Source organism: Bombus pascuorum, chromosome 11 (assembly GCF_905332965.1).
Source record: "Bombus pascuorum chromosome 11, iyBomPasc1.1, whole genome shotgun sequence".
Taxonomy (NCBI): Eukaryota; Metazoa; Arthropoda; class Insecta; order Hymenoptera; family Apidae; genus Bombus; species Bombus pascuorum.
The window spans coordinates 9,680,279-9,707,076 of NC_083498.1; the positions used below are offsets into that span (position 1 = coordinate 9,680,279).

The 26,798-nt window shown below is 39.7% G+C and overlaps 1 protein-coding gene and 2 long non-coding RNA genes across 7 annotated transcripts in view; 1 reads left to right on the forward strand and 2 right to left on the reverse strand.

Moving 5' to 3' along the window:
• The window catches only part of LOC132912352 (origin recognition complex subunit 2), a 113,593-nt gene that overhangs the window by 23,580 nt on the left and 63,215 nt on the right, over nucleotides 1-26,798 (forward strand). The gene's annotated exons all lie outside the window — the stretch shown is intronic.
• On the reverse strand, nucleotides 1,637-7,867 carry LOC132911878 (uncharacterized). The gene is made up of 2 exons (XR_009659102.1): nucleotides 7,534-7,867; nucleotides 1,637-3,242 (listed from the first exon to the last, which is right to left on the reverse strand). It is a non-coding gene; the product is annotated as an uncharacterized LOC132911878 (long non-coding RNA).
• LOC132911875 (uncharacterized) lies at nucleotides 13,561-22,494 on the reverse strand. Of its 3 annotated transcripts, none has more exons than XR_009659101.1 (3): nucleotides 22,038-22,494; nucleotides 21,227-21,442; nucleotides 13,561-13,719 (listed from the first exon to the last, which is right to left on the reverse strand). It is a non-coding gene; the product is annotated as an uncharacterized LOC132911875 (long non-coding RNA). The 3 variants fall into 3 exon arrangements; XR_009659100.1 differs by lacking the exon at nucleotides 13,561-13,719 and adding an exon at nucleotides 13,967-14,897; XR_009659099.1 differs by lacking the exon at nucleotides 13,561-13,719 and adding an exon at nucleotides 19,969-20,410.

Consider the following 26,798-nt stretch of genomic DNA (forward strand, 5'->3'; position numbering starts at 1 on the left):
AAACTCCTATTATTTAATTCTTTCACAAGTGCATATTTAGAAATTTTGAAGGATTCTCAGAACCGTGTACAGAATTGTCTTACGATATTGATATTCGTATTAATACGTAGATAGTCGATATTGTATGATCTAAAAAAGAACAGACGCTCAGCTACAGTCATCTTGTCCTCGTGAGTGTTAAATCTTCTCATTCAGCTTCGTCGATCGAGCGTGTACCAATATGTTCCTAGAACAAGAGATGAGTTTAAGGAAAAATGGTGAACGTTTTGGGAAGAAGGATGTCCTTGATGGAAAGCTGGAAAGTATAGTGTGACCGAACGTTACTGGCGCGATAGCGTGCGAATGGTTCCGCGCAAACCACGTCCGCGTTATCACTGCGAAGAGACACCGATGTTACGGCATCGACGAAATTTGATGGAACTCGATATCAGCTCGCACGTAACCTCGAAAACGGAGGCGTGCCTGTATAGCCAAGCCTGTCACGAGTCACGAGTAGAGGGGGAGAGCACGTTACACATATTTGAGGTCAGGAGATATAAATAAATGCTAATATCAACAGGCGCTGGCCAGTTTGATATCCAAACCAAAGCCTCGTTTCGTTCGCCGCTGCGCGCTGGCCTTTCTGTACACCTCTATTGAGCACAGGTCACCGTCCAATTCAGATAACGCCGATAGGAAACGTTTCATCTAGGATTTATAAAACGCGCGCGCCGCCCGCGACTCCCGACGCCAAGCCTAATGCGATCCATCGCTGCCACTGTACCGATATGTTCTGATAAAACGCGAGAACACGTATAGGCGCATTAGGCACGCGTATGTAATGCGCAGACCAAAGGCTTTTGATAGTACATAGAGGGATTTTACTTTGGTTTGTACGCGAGCTGCTTCTTTGATCCAATTTGTCCTATCTTTGATTTCAGAGTTCTCAAAGTTGTATACCTTTGGATTTTTGAATTTTCAAATTCCCAAGTCTTCCTATTTTCAAATTTCAGAATCTTGCAATATTCAAATATTCGTATCTTTCGATTTTTGTACTCTTCGATCTTCGCATCTTTGAGGTTTAAACATTCAGAGTCTCAAATTTTCGAATCTTCGGATTTCGAAATCCTTCAGCCTTCGGATCTTTGATTCTCAACTTTTCAAATGATCTTCCTCTAATTCCCGAGTTCGAAACGGATCGCGAAAGTGTTCGAATTTACATTTTCAGTGTTCTCTATATTTCCATGTTCTCCAATTTCCTAATTGCTATACCTCGTAATTTTGGAACGGAACTTCTCTCGTTTCAATTATTTCGCTTCGCGAAGATCAGATCTACTTCGCGCTAATGCGACATTCTTATCCCGTTAGCATTCTGAACCTTATCGTTTCCTGAAACTGCAACTCTCCGAAAGAAGATTAATATCATAGGAAGTAACATTTATGTCTTCTTTCTATTTGTGAAGAAACATCAAATTCTGCTGAAAATATCACAATACGATAAACAATTTTAATAAATAAAAGCGTAACTGTTGGAATCTGGAAAGTATCATTATTCTGCATATTTTGTGTACAAATTAGCTTCGTAATTTATTAATATACAAAATATGACAATACAGTGACCAAGTAAGCGTAGGCTAATTAATTAATAACAAATTGATACAATAAACATTACAGAAATGTATTATTAAATACATTTTCATTAATATTATAATCTAATTAAGGTAAACCGTGTCAGCTTGTGAAAGCATTTTATTACGAATGAAAAGAATTAAAAAGTTCTCTTCCTGAAATCACGTTTAAATTTCCTTTGTAATATTTTTCAACATTTTTCCCCTGTATTCTACTTTCCTTCCCTTTGTGAGAGAATCTCTCGGATTCTCTGAAAATTTGGTTAACAACATTTGCATCATCCAAACGTTGTTAATTTTGACAAAGCGATTCCAGCGTTTGATACGTTTAACTTGGAAATTTATTAAGTTTCATACAGAAAATCGCGGTCATCTGTTCCACTTTCAGTTATGACACGTCAGCAAATCTTATTACCCAAAAACCTAAATAAACGCATCAGCTACTCAACATAAGATGATGAAATTGACGTAGGTGTAACGAGATTAAACGTGTGCACTTTTCAAGAACATTAACATAGCTACATAAACGAACGTACGCTATCACTTATTAAATATACGAATGCTTTGCTGGGTTTTTAGCAACGTCGCTAGATATACAAACGTTGACTGTATACTGAGATGCACCTTGTAAATGAATCTTTCAACGGCTAACTTTTTCTAAACTTCTCATTTTCATAATTGGTACTTAACGTCTGAAAGAGACAAGATTTCCCATGAGACTGTGGATACGCATGCAGATTTAAATTTTTGTGAGTACGGTTAAAGAAATGGAACCTAATCGGAGATTTGTTTCGCTCTACATTTCATTCTACTTTGGATATTTTATACTTTAGATACTTTAGATATCGTATATTGAACCCAATCAGGTCAATCACAATAGGTGAAACATTGGATAAACATTTTATATTTTTATTACTTTTATATGTATATGGTTAATATATTTTTGGTGGTATGTGCGCTCTGTGTATTTTTGTATCTCCGAAATTCCCATAAGAGCGTAAAAGTCCGCAGCTCAGTTATTACCACGAATTTATTTATCTCAAGGAGAAAAGATAAATCAACGAATTCACGCAGACGAAAAAATCAATTATCCAAAAACATTAAGTCCCCACCGATATGCTTTTGCACGATCGATTCCCCGGGTCGAAGCGACTCGGGGCAATTTTGCCTGGTCTCCTGAATCGGTCGATCCATTTTCCATCGACGTTAAACTGCAGCTTCTCTCTCTCTCTCTCTCTCTTCCTCTTCTCTCTCGAGGCCTCGTCTCCCTTTCCGGAGTAAATGTAACTGGCTACGTTGCATATTACACCTGTAATGTCGGTCGCGGTGGCTCGGTATCGAGAGAGCCCACATGCCCACTCGCCAGGAGAGAATTACACACGGCCGTATGTGTGACGACTTATCTACGTAACCTACTCCACTTGTAACTGTTTGCGAGAGAACACTTCCTCATTACACGCGAACGCGCCCAGCGTGTTTTCTATCGATCGGTCCGTGCTAGCCGGGCTAGCTCCGCTTCCTCTTCGTATTTCATCTTCCTCCCGGCGGCCCTCCCTCGATTTTTCCTCTCTTTATCTTTCGCTCTTCTTGCACAGGCTGCCGCGTGACGAGAAAATCGGCGAAGAAGGAGCGACTCTACACGATAAAATAGATTCAGCTCTGTGAAACTTTTGAGAAAACGGGTTTGACCGATTGATGAGATCGAGATGGAGGTGAACGATGACTGAGTCTTATAACATTGATAACGGTGTGTTATTTCGTTGGATTGCTGGGAAAGTTTATAGCGAGAGAAAAGAAGGAGGAAGAACAAAGGAGGAGGGAGAAAAATGAAAGGGCGACAAGGAAAGGAAGGACGAAAAGGAAAGAATAAACGGAGAGAGAAAAGGAAAGAAAGAATGGCGAGAAAAAACGATATACAAAGAAGATAAAGTAGTTGAGAGAAGGGAAGAGAAAGGTTCAAAGTTCAGAGTTCAAAGTATATACCTACACGATGTAATCTTTTGTCATGGTACTCGCCTTTAACTTTTGGTCGTGTAACCTCGCGGGAGCAAAGTGAAAAATCGGCTTTTCATCTTTCCTTGTTTTGTCTACGAATCGTGTCGCGTTGCGGCTATTCGTGAGATCGTTGATAAATTTTTAATTGCGCCCCAACAGTGCGAAGAACAATTTCAATCGATGCGACGTGCAAACACTTGGCTTACGTGTTGTTCTGCTCCTTGAACATGCGTATGTTGCAGGCAGACCTTGCACACAGTTGGTACAGTGTACGATCTGATCGATCTGTTGTTCTGTCCCTGACCTAAGAGCGTATCTAAGTCTAGTTTTATGCGAATTGAAGTTCTAATTTACTAGCACATTTTTAGCTCTCTATTTGTATGGTACATGTATGTAGACATGTATATCGAATGTGTTTATATCGCAGAAACCCCGAATTTTTTAACGCAATCCAAGCATAGCAAATCCAGTACTCTTTTGCAAAGGAAGGTTATGAATTTCAGAAAAAGAAGACCGTATATATATGTATATAATTTTCCTCTTCTTCCTTTCCCATTTACATACATGGAAATAATTTACTCATCAATGTCGCTTCCTGAGGACGAGAAAGGAAATCATCAAGTCTTTCCACGAGTGATGTTTATTAATCATTCCACTATTCGAGAAGTTGAAGTGATAAACGACGGACTGTTCGCTTTTTACAAACAACTGATTTTTTCCAGTCACGGTCTAATGACCAGATTGAGTCATTGATTACGATCAATATCTTGCACTAGTCTCAAAAGTTATAATAAATTATTCTCTTACTTTCATCTTTTCTCGACTCGCTGCGAAATTTCTAAAAAGATTCGTCTTTTACTCTTTTTGGCACTTACGTTGTTTACCGCTTCAACTGTTCGTTTCTAAAACAAAGTCCAGAGAGGGAGAAAAGTTTGGTTCGTTTCCACCCCGGACGCGTTGCCATTGAATTCAAACCAGTCCAATGTTTTTTCGCCGGTGTCCGCTCGAAAATTCGGAAAGTAGGTTCCGTTTCTGTTTAATTAAGCCGGGAGTACGTTCTAAAACGATAATTCACTGTGTCGCGGGCCACAGGGTATCAGGCGAAAGAGTTTCTCTCGTAAACGGGGTTACTGTTCGTTTGTGTGCATACGCGAGCACAACGACACAGTCGCGAAATGTAGTTCATTTAATTACGAGCGACTCTCCAGTGCGCAAAATCTACAGGATTTTAAATCGTTGCTCGAGGGGGGCGTCCTTTTTTTTAAACGGAAGCGTTTTAGAGGTTCTTATTACTCTTTAGACACCGAGAATATCGTTTCTTTTTCTACCCAGCGCGAGATCGTAAAAGTGTCGTAAAAGTCGTGTTAGGAATGCCGTTTTAGTATTCTAATTACCCATATTTTAAGACTCTGCATTCTTCTAAAGTGTAAATTGAAATCTTAACAAGTGGAAAAAGTTACGTTTCGTGCTTAATACTGGCAAGCTACTGTGGGCTTACATTTTTTTTTTTTATAAAAGTCTCATATAGAAACCCCTCGTACATTTCATTATAGGAGTGCATAGTCTAGTTTGATTTAAATTTAATGAAACATTCAATGCTTATCACAAACTGTATGACTTTTTTGTTTGTATAAATTGATTCTTTGACTTAATTTCTGGTAGCAGTATTTTAATGAAAATGGTACTTTAAATTATCTTCGGAATACAAAGAGTTCAATATTTAATAGCTAAATGAACCACAGAAATTTTATAGAACTATTCAGAATTTTCATGCAGACTGCAAATTTTGTGGCCACTTTTTAAACCGCCTCGCTACCAATTCGAAACGAGAAGAACCTTGGTATCAAGAAAATGTCCCCGTATCGCAACAAGTTAATGCCATGGTCAGAGGTCTAAGGTCAGATACAATTTAAAACGATTCTTCAGGATTTTCGTGTAATCCATAAATTTGCTGTGTTGCTTCGTTACAAATTCAAATGGGGAAAACCTGTTGGTATCCAACTGTAACAACGAAACGATTAGCCATCAGTACTAGGATCGTCGTGTTCTCGTCTAGGTCGGTCGATACGAGCGCGCGGCGATCGTAAGCGGCCGCTAGCTGGCAGGTAGGTTAACAGATTAATAGTTTGTGTATCTAGGAGGCAGCTTAACAACGAAACCAGGCCAGCATCGCTGGCATAAAGTTCGTCGATACCGCTACGCTGATCGAAAAAAGAAAAACCGGAGATCACGCTCGTGCGGACCTATCGGGATAATGAACACAGGTGACTTAATATAGAGAGAGAGAGGGGGAGAGAGAGAGAGAGAGAGTCCGTCTACGGTATAATAGAGAGGCAATTCCTGGCGTCTTCCGATAAATCATTCAGTAGCCTGATGCATCTGGTTGAACCTCCTTTGGAGAGGATCAGTGTCGGGAATGGAACGTCTGATTACTTGTTTCGATATTAATGATTACGGAAAAGTGACTCGTCGTGGGGGAATTGATGATGCAATGGGATTGATCAACAGTGATTATAGGTCTTCCAGTGAAGTAATATCGTACGGTGTGTTAGAATCGACCAAGGAATTTCCTTCAAACTTGTCAGATGTCAAAACCGAAGAGCTTTTAAATATGCAACGTTTGAGATGCTTTATTAAATTTTCAACGGCAATTAATTTCTCCAATTGTCGTTTCTCCATCAACAAGAACATTTTACTGACGTCTAACAATTATGTAGATACAAAAATTTTCATCCTACGTAACTCGATCAACTGCAGGTTAAATAAAAGATAAAAATAAAAATTGTCAAATAAAGTTGTAAATACACAAACAAAATCTGGCGACAGAACTTTCCAATCAACCAAATACATTCACCTTCCTTCAAATTGTACCATTTCGCTAAGACGTTGTACAAATGTAACCTACACATAGAGAAATGTTTGCATGTCAGGTCGCACTAATAGGCGAAAAGTTGATCAGATCCCTGTCTATATGTAGCGACTATTCCTACATTCCTACCGGAACAAGAACAACCAGCTTACCACGATCAAACGCTTGCACCGTGTACACGACTGTGTGTATACGAACGTGAATCAGAGTGGGGAAGACTATCTTCATTCTGTTGGGTCCCTCCCACTGAGAGACGTTGCTCTCGATAGAACGAGAACGCAGGTGACGGGTCACCGGCAGGCTATTTACCTACTTTAACCTAACTCGCACCTACTTCACCCATCGTTGACCTAAAGTGGTTCTCTGCCTCTTCGTCCTTTTATCGTGTTCGCCCTGGTCGCGTGGGTGGTGGGACACCGAAATCGTCTTTCGTTAAACTTTCCGACTGCCCGCGTCCCGAACTGCCCGGAGGGATAGCTCGTTTCGTACGTTCGCGATAACTTTCCTGATACGGGATTGGTCGAGATTATTGGTGAACAAGAAACTATTGAGAGATAGATTACAGGGTAGGGAATCTTCTTCATCGTATAGTTGTTGGGTTTTGAGTTGAATGTTGGGAGAATGGTAGCGAGGAGTTTGGAAATTGATCTGTGGGGATCGAAGACTTATTTCGACAAAGATTTTGGTTTAGTAAGGCAAAAGTTGAACTTTCTAAGGCAACTTTTTTTGCGCATGAGGGAATTGACGGATTGACTTCTGGGACTTTTCTTTAGGAAGGTAAAGGTTGATGGATAATTGGACTTGGTAACAATATTTTTCGAAATTCTCATTTTTCTGAGAAATGACTATATAATGATAATTGGAGGCTTCTTTTTCGAGGAATCTAACTCAAACTTTATCATTCACAATTGGTAACTAGTTGCTTCAAGTTGCCAAGACTAGTTGTCTCAAGCTTTGCATTGGTTAACAATAATGCAATATCTGTAACGATTACTAATAAATACTAGATATAATTAAAACTCAGTGATCGCATTAGACGCTTAGTTATCCCAACGTACTTACTCGCGATGTTGCCATGTTGGTTCCTAGGACAATCGTAGGATCGGTTTCGCGCAGAGGTAGCGCGTCTCGGCAAAGCTATCGAAAAACTCGTCCTCTTTGAACGGCCACCTCGACCTGGCGCAATAATCAGCTTTAACCGGCTTCGGCGTGAAACGGATGAAATATCGACTAAATATAACCGGGGCCAGGAACCGGTGGAAAAGAGGGGCAACCAGACACGGTGGGAGCCTCGTGCCACAAATGTAGGACATCGCCTCGTCTTCGAAAAAGATATACGAACGGGAGAGGGACCGATTACGTTACTGTTAATGCTGTTCATTCTCTATGGCCACGATCAAACACGTCCGTTTATTCTCTCTTTACGTTCGGTGCCGTGTCGACACCCATACTCGTCTCGCGGAGCAATTTCAGTCTGTCGAGAAAGTTTCTGCATGTCTCATTTTTATCTCTTTGTTTCTTTATCTCTCTCTCTCTCTCTCTCTCTCTTTTCGTAACGAATCTTCAACAGAGGTTACGAGTACGTCTCTGTGTCAAAAAATATCGTTTAACGCTAGCACTACCGATAACTTACACACACACATATATATATATTTGATTCATCGCGCTTTCTCGCGATGTTCGTAGTAGGAGTGGTCGATACAATTTATGAATCAAAACAATAAGAGTCGCTATACACTGTATAATATTACTGAAAGTGGACAGTTCCATCTTTTCGTTTACATTCGAATCTTTATACGTTTTTATTGACAATCGACATTTTGTATGGTATATTAGATATTGGAGGATTTTCGCGAGTAAATTATGTAAATACTCGTCGTCGGATTTGCAATTTCTCCCTTTCCATACGGTTATTTCGTTTTGGGAGGCACTTTCGCGTTGAATATTCAATCGTTCTCTGTTCGGCGGATATCGACGCGTTCGGCCTGAAAATGCGGATCTGAACGTCACGCTGAAAATCCCGAAGAGGAGCAGGCTTGGCTTCCTCCTACTAGGCGAAAGTGTTTTCCGGAGGTGAAAGCACCAGGGTCGAAACTTCGGCCTCTCGGTGCTAGCCGAGGCGCAAAGGTGAAATCAGAATAATTGGATACGGAAAACGATGCGTTCAGTTTAGAATCGACCCACGATATCGTTCTATTTCGCGGCAGTCTGATACTTCCCGATATCAGGTTTTCAACGATGCGATACATTTTTAAAATCTTATTGCCAGTGGTGTCTTATAGCAAGATCATCATTTTGATTTATTCTCCAAGGGAAGATCATCCGTGCGTTGCATATATTTTATGCATTTATAGCAAATTCGAAGGTTCGGAAATGTGCAGAATATAAATGCAGTGTGCAATCATTTTTAAAAAATCAAAACAGAATACCTACTAGTTGTAATATTTAGTAGACGAAACAGTTCTCTGTTTTGCTTAGGCTAGTCGTTAGTCGTTAAATTCTAAAAACTACTTCAGATTACTCCAACAGTTATGCAAGTTACTTCGAATATGAAGTTTGTAGTTTCAGTAGCTTTCATAGTATCCAATGGTATTAATGGTAACTTTCATTCTTTCCAATATTTGAACTCATAAATAAATAAATAACATTTCAATGGAAGAGGCGTTAGTCTTTCCAATCCTTTTCCTTCCAGTTACTGCAATCTTTTACGTTTTGCAACGCCCTGTGTATAATATTAGTAACGATTCGACCGAGTGGCCACCGCGTTACGACACGAGGGCAGGGCCCTCGAAACGTCGCCGAGGATCCCGAGAACTAGTTCAATTAGAGAAAACCGCGGAAAAGGAGATATCTCTCTACCTCGGCGCATCGAGGTATGAGGGTTTCGGGGGCAACCCATCGTCGTCGTCGGCCCGTAAAAGAGCGGCAGCTCGTGAAACCGGCGACCTTCTCTCGTCCAGTCGAAACTTCTCCGCGATAGGAATCTTCTCTCTCTCTTGGCCACGACCCACCAATGGTTACGCCCCTGGGCCACTTCGACGATATTCCCAGCCATTTCGCGCCAGCTGCGCTCTACTCCGTATCTTGCCGCGTTTTTCGTCCCTTTTTCAACCGCGGGAATTTCGAAATTTATGCTCAAGAAGGTTACACGTTCTCTTTTCTTCTTCGTTCGAGTTCTGTTCATCTCTGGGAGAAATCTCGGCAGCTTTCAGTGCTTTTACTAGAGTCTTCTGGTAGTCGATATTTTTAACGCTACGATCCTGTGAATTTACATTTAATTACAAGTATTCGTATCTTTGTCATTAATATTCTTCTACAGTTTCCGATTAAATTAATCTTAATCATCGCGGTGAAACCTTTCAAACTAATAATATACGGTGACTCACGAACACTCCTAGCAACTTTTTATACATTATACGAAACATTTTGAAATCTCATTAGCACTGTAAACACGGCTATCGTGATTACGTTTGTCTTTCGAGCGGATCTGAAAATGTTTATAGAAGTTACAAGATATTTATTGGAAGCGTACACTTCCTAAAGATCACCGAAGTATTTGAGCAATCAATTATTCGCTATATTAATAGACAACAATATTTAGTGAGACCATCTATAGCACTAATTGTATGTTTAAGACTACTGTTCACGCTGTATACATACCAATCTTTCGCTAAGTGTTTGTAATAAATATCGTGTAATTTCTATATACATTTTCGGGTTGGTTTTAAGTTTTACTGTCATCGTCACGATAGACATATATCATCACAGTATAGACGAAATGTCAAAAACGCACATAATACACAAATATATATTCATAAAAGAATTGTGTGATAGGTGTATGAATACTTTCTCGAGCCACTGTATGTAATAACTTAGTAAATTTCAAATGAATGAAAATATTACATTATGCAAGCATATTTCCTCTAACATAAATCAAGTTCCAAAGACGGAAAAAGCAAACTCGGAAGCTCCTTCTTGTCTAACTTCTCGTCGTTCTTCATCCTCTAGCTCGTATATTTATTCTTTACAACGGACACGAAGCAAATTCGAACAGACTGGAAAAAAAGAAGGCGTCGAGTCGAAGTTGTTCGACGATGCTAACACGCCAGCTGTTAAGTATTTTACTTGGTGCATTTCTATATCGTACTCGAATAAATCTGGCCAGATTCTTCGTGAACGAAGAGATTTACGCTTGGACGCGTATAAAAAGATCCCCTCGAGCTTCTTCGATGAAAAGCGTGTTTAGAGGTAGAAAGAAATGGAGCCGAAGTTACAAAGGCCTTTTGCTTTCTTTGGGGTCTGTATGGCGCTTTTACGAAGTTTTGGAACTGGTCTTAATCCTGTCAAGACGGTGTTCACAGGATATTATTACTTTATTGTTCCGCTTGATAAAAGGATAATTTTCTATTTAAGGAACTTTTTTACTTTTGCGTATTATTATTAATTAAAATTTATTTGTTAAAATCGTCTTAACTGATACTGATCTTTCCTTATTCATCTTTAATTCCACGATCATAAAAGTGTTCGAACGTTTAAGGAATGACTCGGTTGATAATTAATTTTCCATGGATCTTCCCCATTTATTTGTAGACTCGTATTTTCGACGATTCACGTATTGTTGCCAGAAATCTATGAAATTCAGAGTCCAGATACTCATGAGCGGTGGTGTACGTAGTCAGCCACGAGAGTAATCCTGTTCCTCGAGCTGAAAGGAGTCGTGTTTGGCACATCGCGTCAGTAAATTTTGGTTGGTCTTGTTTTTCTCTCGTGTGCTTTCACGGATCAACAGAGAATTCAGATACGATCAGTCGGAAGGGAAGAAAGGAAAAAGAAACAGAAAAGGCGATGCCTATTCTTATTTCGATCTGTTAATCAGTGATAACGCGTCGACAGAGATAGCGCGTCATGCGTAACAATAGAAAGAAAAAGGTGGATACAGGGAGAGAGTGGATCACTCGCGTGCGTTCTTTATTCGCCGACTCTCGACTGTCCCATTTCATCCCGATTTCTATCAAGATTACTTTGTCATGATCCTCCTTTAATCATTACCATATCGATACATGCGATTGGAAATGCGATACCAATGATTTTCATTCGTAGCTTTATTGTTACTCGTACAGCTTTGTCATATAGGGTGGTTTTAAATTAATCATTGATCTATTAGACAATGCAGCATTCGCTATAACGCGTGTAAATCGGCGTTCTGTTGTCTGTATATAACATATTAAGAATCGTGTTGCATTCAGTCGATGATAAATGCTCTTCGAAATTGACGCTCGGAGTTGCGGAGGCTGGATCAGTTCCAACGTGCTTTCTAAGTGACATTTACTTACACATTGTATCGATAATGATATTGCATTTATCTCTGTCATTTATTTGCCTCTGGAGAGAACGATTTATGAAAATGTCCCCGTACATAAACGGTCAAATTTTGAACCAAATATCATAACTGTCCAAATCACAAAACATTTGATCAGCAGTGTATATATCCTCTAATTTTGCTCGATCTTCTCTCTTCTTCTCTCGCTCTCCAGTAAGTAAAGTCCACGGAGCCAACAGGAGACACTTCTAACCGTGCGTCGTGTTGCGTGGGTGAGAGAAAAAGGACTCGCGAGAGCACCGAAAGGTCCGCGTGGAACGGTGCTCGGTTCTGATTGTGAGCGGGCCGATCGGGCCGACGCGACGAGTCAGACGTGCCGAGGCTATGACCGCGTTTCTTGGTGGGCTAAGTGGCACGCGCCTACCTGCCCTCTCTTACCTTCTTCCCCGTCTCCTTCTCCACTCCCGTAATCCACACTCCCACTCTTCGGTACTCGTTTGCCACCTCCCGATCAAATAGGCCGCACTCGATACATTCTGTCGTCTCGGTAGCGTCCACGGAACCACGTTTCTACGTTGATATCGCGCCGCCTTTTTTGCCTCCGCTTCCGCCACGTTCGCGCCCACGTGGATCTTCACTTTCCCTGTTTCGCGATCCCCGGAAGTGTCGCTCAGACCACGGCCTCTCTTCGCAACCGACGCACCGGTTTCTGCGTCTCTAACACTTGGACCGATCGTACGCTTCGCTTCGACGATTCGTATATTTCTCTTTTCTTGTCATTTTTTACTTTGGATTTCTGACGTTTGTATGATACGAGGAAGTTATAAATTAAGCTGTGTAATAGTAGTATTTGTTGATGCTTGTGGGATATAAAGAGGTTTGTATATCATGTTATGTCCTAGAGCCGCGCAGAATAAAGAGAGTGAAGATTTACGATTGGACTGCGCACTTTTATGCAAATTTTTACGAAGTTGGTCAGAAGTTAAGAAGTAAGGCCTCGGGAAAAGATTGTTTTTCCTACGAAACATTGCACAAAGCAATTTGAATATTTTATATATTTTTTCATATTATGTGCATTCGGTGTAACTTTACAGTTTCAGATTTCCTACAGATTTATGAAAATCCGCAGTTTGTTTATTACGTATATGATTAATGGTATCTCACTTCCCAGTACAAAAACTTTTCGATATTAATACTCCACGGGGTAATATATTTCCTCGCATCTCGTGCAAATTTTAGAAATATTTTACGAATGTAAATGTTTGTACTATTATACAACAGTTTGTTAATTCGAATATTTGAATCTTTTTTGATAAAAGTAAAATTTGAAACTAAATAAACTAACAGCTGTTGGATAGTTTTAATGATTCCACGCCTGTGATTTCTGAGTGCGTCGTGTCGGTGTCAATATCCTCCTTTTGTCTTTTGTCTCCTTCTCGTTCTCAGTCTAATTTAGTACTTCGCGATCTGTATTATTTATTATTTATTTATTACCTGTATTTACCTATTTATTATATGTCTATATACCGACTTTCGCTATATTCGCAATGTCATATCTTTCGTTCTTTCTGTATCACATATTACATTAGGCTGTCCCAAAAGTTTCTCTTTTTTTATAAGAAAATAATAGATGCACAACATTTTTTGTTTTATATTATTTTATTGAATTATGTACGATCCCCTTTTGTTCTATTGGAATATTTATTGTAAATACTATACGTAAATATATAACAGATAAACGTATGCAACAGATAAACGTATAGAAACTTGTTAAGTTCTAGGATGTTGTTACATCCTCTGGGAATTTTCTACCGACGACAGGATTGAAAATTGGCTATTCTCTATAACTATGCCTCCTCTGTACAATCCTAGTTAGGATTTCATGCTTTTACCTGCCATATTTCTGTCAATCTCTTTGTCCAAGACACCTGAAACGCGATTACTTTGACTACTGACCGACTTCACGATCTCGCTATATCCTGACCCGTATCATAATCATTGGACGAAACCACGGGCGGTCGCGTATTTGCTCGTCACGCGAGATGAGGGAATCTCGATGGGTAATTGAATCCTCGCATGCCATCGTGACATGGAAGCCTGTCTTTCGAATTCTAGGTAAAAGGAGTTTGTGCGATTCCACTGAAACGTTCCAGCCAGTATTCTGGCATTGAGAAAAGTAGAATTGGGCGTGTAACAGTCGATTGGTATTTGCTCGGCTGTGGATGAATCCGGACATGGAAACTACGATGTTCTTTGCATAATTGATTTGTTCTAGATACGAGGCGAAAAATTTGATCCCAGGTTAGAAGGAATTTTAAACTGATTATGGTTCGATTTAGACGACGAATACCTTGATTAACGCTTAATTACTGGTATCGCTGTTATGACAATTCCACTGTAAAACTTCATATTATTTGATTATTATTACATCGCGGACATTTACGCAAATTTATATTTTGGAAATATTTTAGACCTCGAAAAGAATGTACTCGAGAATCTGTATCTTGGATATTTCAAACCATTTTGCATATTGTGTGCATTTTACAATCCGCAGTCTAATTATTATAATCTAGGCAGTTTGATCGATAATTATCTTATTACGTTGTAATAGTATAATTTCAAATTCATTTATTAGCCGCTAAAGAGAAAATTCATACAATGAAAAAGAAAAGTATTACAGAACCAGCCAAGAAGAAACATTAATTCTCGATTACGTGTTTACCGCGTCCCACTAAACGGAACGCGTTGTCTTATCAATGCGAGCGAAACGATACGGCCCAACTTCTTTAATTTTCCAGGATTTCGATAATGAAAACGGAGCATCCCCGTGGCGTTGATGATTTACGAGCGATCTTGAAGCAGCCTCGATGGTATTTGTGAGTTATGCAAATACAGAGTGCGCCGTTTAGAAACAGGGTCGCATCGCTTGAGAAGATCTATCATTTTCTCTTTCTCTCTCTCTCTCTTTCCATTTTCTTCATCTCGCTCTTCTATCTTATCTTTCTAATGTCTTACTCCTCGCATTCCTCTCCTCTCCTGTCCTCCTTCGCCGTGCTCATTATCACGATTTTCCATTACCCTCGTTCGAATTTCCACGCTCGACGACCTGTGCGAGAGTCAGCAGTCAACTCCATGTTATACATTTTATCATTATTAGCGTCGTGGTTTGCTAGGAAGGGCGTTTTTTTTCATTTTATCTTTTGGTAGAATCAATTGATAAGAGGAAAGAGAATTTTTAAAGGATTTCAGTGGAATAACATTAAGTCGAATGATAAAATCATCGGAGTCTCATTAGAGCAGTTCTCTCTTACTCTTTGCAAGTTTCTATTATGCTTATTCGAGATTCTGTTATTCTTTGAAAGAATAGTAACTCTTCGAAAGTTATATTACTTTTTGTAACCGTCGTATACTTCCATTCTTCGTTCTTCATTCCTTATGCAGTGGAAATAGACTTCCAGGTTTCAGCGTGTGTTTTGATTTACTTCGCTTGTTGATTTCGTTTCTATTCCACTTCAAGGGAACACCAAAATTCACCTATCGTTCGTTCCGATCGATCTTATTGACCTTAACGATCATCTCGATTTTTCACTCGAAAGCGATGCACACACTGCGAGTGTACATCGTGTAATCATTCGGCGGTTACGTCGCGAAACAGCGACCATAGCGATAGAAGTAGAAGCACAAGTAGCAGTAGAAGAAATAGTTAACTAAGACAGTTACAAACGATGGTAAACAACCAAAGGTAGACAGCACCAAACAATGATAAATGGGAACAAACAAAGATAAATAATAAATGACAGCGTCAAACGACAGATACCGGTCGTTCGAGTTCAGCCGGTCGAACCAGAGTGCTTAGAAAGCCAACGTGAGCAAACCTGGTGTAATCCTATATTGCCGACACGGTTCAGGTTAGTCGCATTCGCCGTTCTCTAATGCAAGTAGGCGAATGCAACTAACCGGCTGGGAGAACTAGGCGAAATTAGAATGTTTGTCCGATTGCGTATTGCACCGTTGTACCAAACTCGAACACGAAGTTCGATTTTCTGAATATAGATAAAATCGAGGAATCTTCATCTTCCCTTTCGTTTAAGTTTCCCTCTTCACGGCCGATAATTTCGTAAAAATGTTAAAGTAACTCCGCGATAAACTGCGGTAAAATTGTGACAAGGCTAAGAATTTGAAGCTTTTCTTCAAAAAAATTGTTTTTTATATAGCACACATTAGCGTTAGTTCGAACAAAAGTAAAAAATTCTCCTCAGAGTCGCTGACATAATTGGACTGTCTACCCAATCTTGAACTTCAGATAGAAAAATCGTCTTCAAGAAACGATAACTACGACGTGGTTTCAAAGGCGGTCAGAGGAAATTAAGTTTTCGAGAGGCGCGATTCTTCGAGTCGCGGCTCTTAGCTCTTTTACTCGGCACGACGAGCAAATGGTTTCACTTTTAGGTCACCTTCGCGTAAGTACATTCAGATTTCACCATTTCTACCGACAGCTTCGGGTCCTTTCGCTCTCTCGAAACGCTCGATATTCTTCGTTCATACACTTAGATATCCTCGAGAGCCGGCTCAATGCCAGATTACCAGGCAGAAAATTGTTGGGGACCGATTTAACTCGAGGATATCTGTCCTTCGGATAGCGTAAATTTGTTCTAATCTATCAACTATCAGGACGTTTTAAACAAATTACCTTAGTCGAGGGAAGGAAACAGCGGACACTGATATTTACAATAGTGACTATATTTCTTACGCAACAGTCGATATTGGAAACGATCAATCATGCGTTGTAAGAGCACACCCACGAGTTTATCTCGACGACCTAAGCCATAACAGCTCTGGTGAGACGTGCGTATATTTCTATCCCTATACCCGAGATAAGAAATTCTATTAAAATATTATAATTACGAATGGAGAACGGTAATGAAACTAACGTAGTCGAACAGATTTTATTGCTTGTGTTTCGTTTATTAAGCCTTTGTGACAGCGAGAAATAATTATTTATTTCATCTGTATTATATTGAAACGGATTCATTTATATTTTTGTATAATATGTTTCTGTCTAATTACATTATAACGCTAAATATAATTTTTTCATAGAAAACAGCTGATAATGGAAATAGATATGATGTATGGTTTATTAATTTAAAGACTGGGATAAATTTAATTTTTAAGGTTAAATTTATTAGATCTCTTGGTCGGTACATTTTATATATTAATATAACATCGATACACTTTCTTCGTCAATTAATTGTCAATGCTATACGCATAGGGTGTACCAGAATCGTTTCTGGTTTTTGTCTGCGTGTTTTATGGGCAAAAGTGAGAGTAAAGTAAAAGCGAGGGAGTAAAAGTAAAAGTAAGACGAAAATGTCGTATGAGCGTAGGTTAGTGAGAGCTAAGCAATATATGAACATAAATAAACAGCTATATAGTAGACGTAGTATATAGTATGAACAAAAAATTGTAGTAAAAGTAGGAAATGTGAAGGTCTTAAGTTGGTATGGCTTGTTATGAACGAGTTCTAGCAAAAATATGAAATGTGAAGGTCTCTTCGTTAATGAGCTGCCAACATTTTAAAACAAAATCCCGTTTTTCATTGCTTGAAAGTAGTTACCCCGTTTTAAGCAAATGGAAAGGCAATGAAAATGAAGACAGCATCGTTAAGACAGGATACAAAATAATTAGCAAACGACTCCATTAACAGGTTAGCATGTTACAACTTTTTTATATTCTCTCTAAATCCATATGTCAATGATAATGTGCTGGTATACCTCTAGTTCGCTAAAATGCAGACTCATGTTTTCTAAATTACCATGTTTGTAGGAAATTAGTTATGCGATATATAAATTTTCAATGCGAACTTGCTAGCTATGTTCAGTATCCATGAATCTTCGAATTTCTAAATTTTCAAATTTACGATGTTTCGAATTTGCTAATGTTCTAATCTCCAGATTGCAAAAATCTTTCATTTTTAAGCTTACGAGTGTCCAAGTTCTAGATTTTCAGATACCAAACTTTCAAATATTTAAATTTCCAAATTATACGTCAGGCGAAAAAAGGCGAACCCAAGAAACCTACTCTCAACAAAACGGAAAGGCCTATTCTTTGCTATATTTCAGTGCTTGAAACGGGGTAACCTTTTCGCGCGTGCAACCCTTTCGCGATTCGAAAGGTTAACGAAACTGGAAAGACAAAGAAATCCCAAGGCGTGACCGGTTTGCCGATCCAGCTGAGACCACTTCGCCGTAAGGTCAGGCCGAATTTAAACGCGACGAACCTAGCCGGGAATGAATTTTTTAGCACGGCCCTGGAGATATATTTACAAATATGTAAACCGTGGACCTAAATGCCAGCAGCTTTCCCGGAGACCTGGCCTATCTGGTCTGGCCTAGCTCGCCACGTCGTTACGAAACTGCTCGTTAACGTAACTGTAACCGAGTAATCGTCGCTCGAATGTTGTCATCGGTCGTAAAAATATCTCCTGTCGAACACCGTGTTCCTAGAGTCGCGTGTAAGACACCAAAATCAGAATAATTTGATTAGACGTATCAACAACCTCTCAGAGAACAAATTCTGCTGACAAAGATATAGAGTACAATTTTTTCATACGATACTTTATTTCGGAGAAAATTAAATTCCTAATTTCAATAAATTCTAAATATATAGACTTTATGATATTTATGGAATTGTGACAAAGCAGACATCAGAGTATACAGTTTATTATTATCATTGCTGGAGGAAACATAATCTATTTTTAATCTAATTACCTATCGATTATCGATACTAAATATAAGATTTCTGAAATAAATATGATTTTCAAAATTTATAGAATTGCCAATTGTGTTCGACTATTCGCTATTACAGTTCTCTATTTCATCGACAGAATGACGACCGGTGGTTTGACAAGCTATAATTACGATCGTCATTAATGATTAATATGTAAAAACGTGGCTACTTGTTATCCGACAGATCGTGGAGCCATGTACAAAAGACTCACTGTGACGAGACAGGACTTGGTCTCGGTCCACTTATCGCGGGGCGACGACGTCGCAAACGCATTCTACTTGCGATTTGGAGCAAGCGTACACCCCTCTTCAGAAGTATTAGATGTCTTAATCATAAGTATTGTATGAGACACCTGCCGGTCTCATACAGGTTCCGTAGATCAAGTACGATGATAGAGTCAGATTACGAACGAAAACTGTTATACGGTGCAGAATTTGTTCGTATCGTATATTTTTCTGTTTGTTTCACGAGAATTTTGTATTTTTTATCGTATATTAAAATATAAAAAATTTCGTTCCAGACGTCTAGATAAAAATATCTACGGAAATTCGTACAGGATTCATAACAATTTTTACGATCTGCAAATAGAGATTATCGCAAGCAATAAACGTCTTTATTTCATTTGTTCTTCGTTGGTTTTACGGCGAGCAACGATTCTCTTTGCGATTCGACGATTTATGTTTTCTGGCTAATTACACGGATAATAAGTTCATCATCCCTCATCGTTGAGCAATGAAATTTCCAGAATTCGTGCAGTGTACACGTTTAACCTTTTAAACGTGGACTTGGACACGACGACGAGTTAACTCGCCTTTTGTGAGAAATATTTCCGGAACGGCGCACGAGATTAACCATTTAAATGCCTCGGGTAGCATTAAACATTTGCTGTTCGCACTTTTGCTCGAGTAATCCGCTCGTTATGTCGTTTCAACGTTTGCTCCGCGCTTTCTGCGAATTTACCTCGTTTAATTTTCCTGCTAAAATTATATAACGAGTCGGAGAAATTTGTCTAAAAATTATACAAAATTTTCATCGAAAAATTTTAAGGCAATATATATATATCATAGCTGTGGTTAGTTCTAATGTCAAATACAGTACAGAATCATTGGCGATCGAACGCAATAGTATCGACCAGTAACCTAATTCGTTCTCCAAAAATGTAGAACAGCCTCGCACAACAATACGGTTCCACGATCGTGCCGGTTTGCCAACAGACGCCTCGCTTTACGCAACAATCGATGTTGAAACATGTAATCAGCAGTTCTTCTTTTTCTCTTTTCACAGTCCTCATTACGGTCGATCAACAGAATCTCTAAGCGAACGATTTCTTACCCACTTTTCAGGATATTTATTTCTATCGACGTTTTACCACATTCCAACCTGCGTATCTTTCACACGCGTATTGACCTTAAAATCCATCCCAAAACAGGATAATCGAAATCGTTTCGTTCGTTTAGTCGAAAGACGATCTCATATAAATTTCTTTTCTTTTTCTCTTTCTGTGGCCGTTCGGTAATTATGCTCGTGCACGAATGGCCTATTTAATTCAATGAAACGAGCCATTGACGAGCCTATTCAGCCATACGACAACCACGAGGTCACGTAACACAACGGACCACACCCACACGCGGACGCACACCAGCGTGAATCACACCCATGTGGTTGTGTATACTTGCACGTACACAGAGAGTAGCTGGCACGCGTGATCGTACGATTAATTTGATTTTACGGCTGGTCGATCTCTCGATCGCATCGGGGAGATGCTGCTGGCAATACGATTCTCTCACTGGTCGAGTTGCGATTTCGAGGTCCATCGAAAAGTTCATCTCCATTCTATTCGTTGTAGCGTGAAGAAATACGAATTTTTGTTTTAAATTTATCCGTCCGAAATTCGAATATGGTTAATATTGCTCGTTAAATTTTCTGTTAGTGTCACATCGAAGAAGGAGAAGGAATTTATTCGTATATATTCGACGTTAAGAGAATTTATTGAGTAGATTGAATGTTGACAATGAAAAGAGTTTTATTCCATAGATACACACTGCTCAACCTAATTAGAAGATCGCTACGAATAATTCTATTGAAGCAATCAAGCGAGTAAAAATAAAAAAGCCGCATGGACCGATAAATTAGCATATTATTCGTACGACACTGTAAATAAATAGTTTTTAAGAGAATCGTCAAAAAATATATAAACCCGAAAAGCAAGAATAAAAATCAAAGTGACACGAAAGAGATTCTCTGATAATTCCGTATGACGCAGTGATAAGTTAATAATAAATAATCTCTGTAATAATTTAACAATAAAATAAAATAGCAATCATGCAATTCACTCAACCTGCCAAATTCGAATTCGTTTCACTTATCCGTGCTCCACTTGTTCGAGCGATTGCTAAACGTTTCAATGGATTTCCGCGTTTCTCAGCGAAAGCCTGTGAGAAAACACGTTGCGAAGTCGATCTTTTCCCATGGAAGCACCAGGGTCACGATTTTTAAGTTTCCTTATCGATTTCTGATTTCTCAACGTTATCATCTGGCGTTTTGTTTACCGGGAAAGCAAAGTGAGAACACATGCGGTATGTATGGCGTGGTAGAATTTCCATAAGACGAAAAATACGTAACGTTGCGAGTTATCCATTGCACACTTACCGACAAGTGGCCTCGATTCCTTCTTCTGTACTTTCTCGCTGGTTTTCTGCCCGAAACCGGGCAACAATGTTGCGACTGATTACTGAATCTCTCAGAAGCTCTCTCGTATCCTGCTCTGCTTGTTATGGATGTTGCAACGAGCTCATGTAGTTTGCTACGGAAGAGTAATCCTGTTTTCTCCTTTCATTTTGTACCTTTAAATTCGATGTTCGAACGCTTCGAATGAAAAATAAGTTTGGAATTAACGAAACAGAGATTACCGGCGAAGTTAGCAATTAACTCTGGAGCAGAAATCAGGAAGATTATCGGATCAGCGTGAAGACGATATCGCGATCGCGTTTTTCCATTTCAAAGTGTTTGTTCATAAAGATTTCGTAATTCCCAATACTATGGTCGCTATTTGGGGACTACGAAGAAGCAGCGAATCGATTTTCGAAATTTAGAAAAATATTCAGACAATTAAATGTCGATACAAAGGAAAGATTTGGCACAAGCCTATATTGTTGTATGTTGTTCTCCAAGATGAAAGAAATATCGCGAAAGGAAAACATTTCATAAAGCAAACGACGTTCCAGGAGGAAAGCAACGCAACGAGTATTCCAAACAGTATGCCAAATATCAATCACCTCGATTATCAATATAAAACAGTAAAATTCTGTCCTCTGCTTCTTCCATCTAAACCTACTACCTAACAACGAAAAAGACACTAGGCAATTACTGACGCGAACATCTTGTATACTTTTATAAAATTAACAAAATCCTTGCCGCGATATTTCCACCAGCAAATATAAAGAAGTATACCTCGACGAACCTTCATTACTCGATAACGAAAGAAGGAGCGTGTGGTTGGAAGTACTTGTCACGCTGCAGCGTATTGGTGGCACGGTAGTAGCGATACTCGAGATGACGATGGTACCGTGGTACGTTACAGCGATGGGGTTATGCTCCTACTTACGAGGGACGTCGAACGCGGTTAGCCTAGATCACAGTAAGACAGAGAGGGCAACGGCGGCTCGTGCGCGTGCACCAGAGCGAACAAAGCGAGCACAGGGTATAACGCCACGAAGGGGGCCACGCGATAAAATCCCGGCAAAGCAAGACACCTCGTGGAGAACACGATACGCTTTTCTGCAGCTGCTGAACGACCAGCCAACACAGCCAGCCAGTCGACTAACCGGCCGATTTCGCTCGCGTTGCAAAAGCTCCGTTTTTCTTGTGGGAACTCGAGTGCTGCCGCGTACCGAATACATGATCGTTACGTTCACGCTGTCATCGTGCAACGTAATCGGCCGGTGACGGTCCTCGTGATGACGACGTCGCGTTAAGTGGGGAGTTACGCTTCGGGAGAAACACGATTAAGAAGCTACATACATTTTTCTTTTTATTTTGTTTCAAATTGCGCAGAGATTACCATGGTCAACATGGACAGATTAGTATCCAAGATCGGTTTCATTGGGATTTTAAGCTTCAAGCTCGGTGCTCGAGTATTTCGAATAACGCAAGACTTGGAAATTAATCGGACGGAGGATAGAGAATTCTATAGTTAGAAGGTTTTAATTCTCGATTGGCGTCACTGAGGTTTTCATCGAGTTTAATGTTCGAATATTTTGAATAGGCAAGAGCGTTAGGAATATAAGCGATCTGATAGATAGTTCGCAGTTTGTGCATCCTGCTACAGCAAGATTTTTCGTTTTAGTTATTTTTTGATTATCTTCAACGGTATTTTTCTTAACGTGTTTTGCAGAAAATACGCGTTTACCTTACCATTAATAAAAATCCGTCCCAAAGAAGTTAAAAAATAAATTCGAACAATTCTCATCTCTCATTGCGTCATCGCTCACTTTAGCTACAAAGGGCGATCTATAAAGATTTGATTTTGTTCAGATATGTATAATTTTCTGTGCTGGACTGGGTTAAATGCGTCTTAGAGTTACTTGTATGTGAGTATCAGTGTGTGGATACATGTGTGTAAGCGTCAGAGGGCGTCCAGGCCTTTGTTAGGACAAAAGACGATTGGCAGTAGTTTAGAAGCATCTGGAAGAGTCGGTTAACAGTCGAGTGTAGAAGAAAGTGCTGAGACGCGTGCAAGTGTGTATCGATGAATATATGAGAAATCGTCCATGAAATAAATATATTATTATTTTAATATTAATCCTCAGTGTATATTCAGTGTTCCTATAACATTATTTCGGCTCCAAAGATCCACAATTCTCAACAGATTTATTACTTTTCAATTTTCCTGAAATATCTGCGTGATGTTTCCAAAGGATCAAAGAGAAATAAGGTTGTCACTAGGGTGATATTGATGAGGCTTAGGACGAGACGCGAGCACACGTGCATCGATGCACCGTCGAACAACTTTGTCAAGAGATGTTTTTCACGGAGGCTTCGGCTCGTGCAACCTACCTACCTACATAAACACGATGCTCCGCTTTGCTTCCCGTTCTCCTTACGAGCCCCTGCATTGCACCTCCTCGAGAAAATGAGAGAAAGAGAGGCAGCTGCCGGGCCCGAGGGGAGGAGAAGCTGGCTTGCAAAAAAAGGTCGAGAGTTGAGAGTAGGCAACCCAATTTTGTGACGCTCGCTTCTAGGTATTTCGATGTATCGCGCACGGGTCAAGGTCGGCCGAGATTTTTTACCAGCGAAGTGTCAGTCGTTCTAAATGATTCCGACCACGGGGCCGACATCTCTCTGAGTCGCTTTCCGCGAATCCCATCGGAGATCTTCGCTAGCAAACTGCATTTCCCAGTTGCGCCCATTGACATCTGCCAATTAGCGAGATACCAAATTTCAATTGTCGCTAGTCAGTTCTGAATTCTCACTAACTATCTAATTCTCACTATTTGTCATTAACGGTATCTAATCTAAGAGCGTGCACAAAGGACATGATAAGTCCATTTGTGCTTGAATTCACAAACGTAAGTTTCCTACAGATATGTGGCGGATCTATGAAATTTGATAAATAAAGATTTGATTAAATATAATATAAATAAAATAAAATAAAATAAAATAAAAAAAAGTTACGCGCATTTAAAACTTAAATTACCATCTTCCAATTTCTCAGCGCCAGCTCTCAACCTCCCCGCTCTAGTCCTCCGACTTTCAGGCTCCAACTTCGAGCACTGCAATTCCACCTCTGGTGGTATTCTCCCGAAGAGAATACCATTCTCCATCTCCAGGACATGTTTACCCAAACTTATTATTCTAGAAGCTGCCCACGCCGAGCAGCCTCGTTCGCGCGACACGTTTCTCCGCTAACGAGCAATTTTCTCGGGAGATATTTTTCTCACACGAGCAACGTCTCGTCTCGTTCGTTGGTTCACGAACCAAGCGAAAGTTTCTCGTTCGGCTCGGGACGTACGTCTCGCCGATAAGTCTTGGAATTAATTCGACGATATGCATCATCTGCCTCGTGGTTTTAACGGAATTCGATCGTGAATCAGGGACAAGAGGAGGCACGTTTGTGATGTCATAGAAGTAGGGCATGGTGGAAGTGCCTCTCGATATCGTCGGTCGAGATTCTGCAGTCGCTTCATCATCGCATAGACAAACTCGATTCAGCCGGATCGCGTCATGGGCAATCGTTGTTAAGGAGGCGTGCTCCACGTGAGATTGCGTTACTTTCCACCGTTATTTTAGTTACGAGCGGTTGCTTTTAAGAGCGACTCGTGGGAACCGACGAGCACATTTCGAGTATCACTGTAGAGATGCTATTGTACCATTGACGATGTTATTCGTATTAAATTTTTATAGATAATATCGTTCAGTTAAAATGGACTTAAACTAGAGACGCAAAATGTACAGGTATTGCGAGTTTCTGTATCTTCGGTGCATCTTCTATGCATCGGTCTTCTATTTTCTGAACACGCGGGAAAACAAGGGAAACGGTTCAGATAGAGTGCAAACGCGCATCGTACCGACCGCTCGTATCTGGGACGAATTTTGCAGAAATCTGAAACGCAAATCTCCTTTCTCTCGTTCGTTCCGTTCTCGAAACGAACTCGACGTCGTTTTTTTAATACCGACGTCTCTGACTGTGTATAGCGTATACATTGTCGCGTGACGGAGGAAATCGTGCCGGATTGCAGCGAGCAACGATGAATATTGTTGCAGTCGAACACGAGGGAAAGTCGAAGAAACGTTTCAGCAATCGAACCCTTTAACGTTACGTGCGTTATTTCAAACTAATAATATCGGAGTCTACCGTAGATCAGTATCGTAGTCAATTTTACAATTCGTATCATTTAGTTCTATAAATTCTACGAATAATTAAGATCGTAGATATAGGAGATTACCAGTGGAAAAGAACTGATAAGATATATCGTCTGGAAAGAAAGTTCCGTAAAACTGTCAGCATTCAACTTGATATAAAAGAAAAAGAAGGATGCTTTATCTTACCTACGGTGGTATACACCGGTACGACAAAGCAGTAAAAATGTTCCCGTAGTAAAATGGCCCGTTTAAAGCGTATCACACACAATGAAGCAGACGTGGTACCTGTTTTCCACTAAGGTCGCAGTAGCCGACCACAAAAACGTCCCTTTAAAGCAGACCCTAGCGTTCCCTATCATCGCCTGGCCACGCTATATTCCAGACAATGCTGGAAAGTTTGAGAGATTCGTCGTTTTTCTGTTATGCTTTCGTTATTATGTACTTTGGTATGCGCCAGAGGAAAGTCGTCTGCTTTCTATTAACCTGTTAACTGCTTCTGATGAGCATACTCGGTTCGTTTTACTCGAACGGTATACAACCTGAACAAACATTGAATACCTTACGCATATATTTATAGAACGTATAAATTATGTATTATTTAAATTATCCAGCTTTCTTTAGTTGTATTATTATATTTCTGAAATTTAATATTGCGCAACCAAATGATAAATTATATAGGTTTCGTGTTGCTTGAATCTTTCAAGTGTTTGCATCAAAGATAATATATAATTTTCGTGTCGTAGTCTATGATATCGTAAGTTACGAATTAAAAGGACTTTCACTTTTCAAGAAAGATACCATGACACGTATTTGGAAGCGATAATAATGAGCTGTAGATTAATGAAGCGTGCACGGTGCATGTATTAAGTGATACGAATTACATATGTACAAAGCGTAAAACATTAAACTTCTCGATGTTTCAAGGATCAATTACGAAATCTGCCAATCGTATTTGTTATTCCTCGTGTCATATACATAATTACAAATTAATCCATCAGACGAATAGTACGTTCTTCTGTCTTTTCTCTTTTTCTTTTTTTTATTTCAAGGTTCTTTCAACCCATAATGAGTTAACGGAATGTCAACACTTCGTAAGATTGTCATTAAGAAACAATAAAATACATCTCAATGAAAATGAACTGCGGCGATAAATTATATGCAAATGTGGCACATTTATCTTTTTCCTGTATCGATGTGTACGTAATACAGCTTCTACGTATTCTCTGATCTCACGAGGTGAGGGGGAAATTTATGAATTCATAGCAATTGGTGATCCCAGACTGTCGGGTACTGCTGGTACGCGTTAGCTTCACGCCGAGAATCTTTATAAGGGATCCTTTCAACGATGTTGCACCTTGAA